At 35.3% G+C, this 2827-nt stretch overlaps 1 long non-coding RNA gene across 2 annotated transcripts; it reads left to right on the forward strand.

The window, feature by feature from the left end:
• The first annotated feature begins 312 nt into the window (after positions 1-312).
• Positions 313-1184, forward strand: LOC143560746 (uncharacterized). 2 transcript variants are annotated; one of them, XR_013140179.1, is made up of 4 exons: positions 313-335; positions 511-657; positions 724-803; positions 893-1184. It is a non-coding gene; the product is annotated as an uncharacterized LOC143560746 (long non-coding RNA). The 2 variants fall into 2 exon arrangements; XR_013140178.1 differs by having other exon boundaries at positions 724-1184.
• Positions 1185-2827: the final 1643 nt, after the last annotated feature.

The raw sequence follows: 2827 nt of genomic DNA on the forward strand, positions 1-2827 counted from the left end.
TGCTCTATCACCTAAAAGGTATATCTTATATTGTTGCTTACTAATGTAATCAAAATGGAGAAAAATATAACTATTTTTTACATATTTAAGTAAATATTAGAGTATAATTTAGAATCAGACCCGCATTAAGATTTGACATAAAAAATATAATTGTTAGTTATAGATCTCTCAACTACCGCTCAAGGTGGTTGATTATGAACTTATCTAATTTAACACTTTTGCTTTTATAAGCTCACTAAATACTAACATTTTGCACTTTAATTACAGGAGGTATTTGCAGATACTCAACTGCGTATAAGATCACTTATGGACAGTCCGGGAAAACACATATAATGGTGAGAATGAGTTCAACAAGGTGTCATACTCTACTTTTTAATGCATTATACCTCATTAAATTATTTTAAATATGTGGTTGCCTTCTCTGATAATTTGATTTTTTTGGTGTTTGACAAATTATGTCATTTCTTATGAAACGGTCCTACATATTTAGTCATACGTCTGCTTTTGTAGATTTGGGATATAGCTTGACTGGAAAGATTTCAGAGCCTTGGAGTTGCTTTTTACCGTGGTGCAGATTCTTATGTTATTGTGTATGATGTGAATGTACAAAAGTCGTTTGATAATCTCAACAATTGGAGGCAAGAATTCCTTATTTAGGTATGCTAATAATTAGCAAATCAGTTTCGAATGTATGAATGTAAAATCCTAATAATTTTGATGCAGGCGAGCCCGTCGGATCCTGAAATTTTCCGTTTATAGTTTTGGGCAACAAGGTTGATGTAGATGGTGGAAACAGTAGAGCGGTATGTGTTTTTCACCGAGAAATTGGTTTTTAATTTGTTAATTTCGCATGTTTAAAAATTTTTGGTTGGTTGGTTATGATGATAATTAGGTTTCTGAGAAGAAATATAAGGCTTGGTGTGCCTCAAAAGGGGATATCCCTTATTATGAAACGTCTGCAAAGGAGGGGATTAATGTTGAAGAAGCTTTTCAAGTCATTCCTAGGAATTCCTTGAAGAATGGACAAGAGGAAGAGATGTAAGTCAAAACGGGCTAACCTTCTAAAATATCTATTTCTCATTCTAATTTTAAACAGGTGAACATGACCTGTTTATTAAACAACTTAGATATTATTACCCAAACCTGGTTATGTTTGTGTCTAAATTATGTCATGTCAACAAAAAGAGCAACATTTTGTAGTAATGAATTTTGACTAACATGTCTGAATTTTGATTAATGAATTTTGTTAGCATATCAGAGAAAATAAAGGAAGTGAGATTGAGATGGTTTGGGCATGTGAAAAGGAGACCGACAACAACGCCAGTTAGAGTAGTGGAAACCCTTATTGTGGAAGGAAAGAGAAGTAAAGGCAGGTCTAAATTGACTTGGGATGAGATAATTAGACATGACTTGACATAGTTGCACCTCTCTGAGGACATGGTCCAGCATAGAGATTCGTGGAGACGTAGGATTAAGGTTAGCGACTTCTAGGGGAAGGTACCTAGTTAGCTTAGCTTTGTATTTAGGGTCTAGTTGGCTAGCCTGGCTCCTTGTTGTTTATGTATATATTTTGTTTCATGCTGCTTTTTGATTCTTATGCCCTATTCTTAGTAGGTTATAGATTCCCTGCTTTTTTATTAGTTTGCTCTCAATATATTTCTTTGCTTGTAGGATGTATGTTTACTCTGTTTACCTGTATGTAGCTTTATGAGCCGGGGGTCTCTCTGGAAGCAGCCTCTCTATTCTCACGGATATAGGAAATACTTGCCTACATCCCACCCTCCCCTGACCCTACCGATAGCGTGCTATGCGGTGGGATATACAAGGCTTGATTGATTGATTGATTGAATGTCTGAATTTTTTGAAGATACTTGCCGGATACCATTGACGTAGGCAGCAAAAGTCAACAGAGGGCATCTGGACCATTTACTACAAACGTCTTTTGGTCTGTTTAATTAAGGTTAGCGACTTCATATGTTGGATTATGCATCCCAACGAACTTCCAGCCGTCCGGCGTTGTGCGGTAGAGTAACCAGAGTTCTCCCGCTGAGCCTGTGATCTTCAAAGTCTTATGAACGATCAGGATCTGGACGACAAAGAATGGAGTCGGTTGCTGCATGGATCCAGCAGCAACGGCAATCAACGATGAACATCGGTAGGCGTCACAACAGAGAGAAGATGGTACCATCTGGTGCATGTGTTAATTTGTGTTGTTACTAATACCATGAGGCTGGAATCTAGAGAGAGAAAGAAGTAGATTGAAAAGTAGAAACTCAAGGTCTTTGGACACTGGGTAAGAATGCAAACGCAAAACCATTTGCATTATGTGAAACCGGATGTACCTATATTTTTTTAATACTATGTTTTTAATTAGTGTCAATAGTCAATTCATTGTTAAATGGTTTTCCTCTTTTATTTTACCTACATGAAGCTCAATAGTAGAACCATTGAACCAAATATGTTTTATTTATGAATTAAATGTGAATGCGAAGGATTAGTACAATCATCATTATTTGTTCGAGAAATGAATGTTGTGGGTTTACGTGGTTTGTAATTACTTTTCAACTTATTCTTTTGTTGATATGAAACTAAGAATAGCGTATCAGTTTGTAAACTTAACTTCCCCAAATGACTACTGATCTTATAACTTATAATGCAATCACTTTCATAAACCCGTGAAGATCTTATATTACAATGCTTTCATAAATCCGCCAAGATCTTATATTACAATGCTTTTATAAACCTAGTTATATATTATTTAGCAAAAAAGGTTGTAGACAATTTTTTTTTTTTTTGCATAAGCTACGTATTGCATTAATTCTAGACA

Source organism: Bidens hawaiensis, unplaced genomic scaffold (genome assembly GCF_021521415.1).
Source record: "Bidens hawaiensis isolate Kalapana, Puna unplaced genomic scaffold, B.hawaiensis_p1.1 tig00020440_1, whole genome shotgun sequence".
Taxonomy (NCBI): Eukaryota; Viridiplantae; Streptophyta; class Magnoliopsida; order Asterales; family Asteraceae; genus Bidens; species Bidens hawaiensis.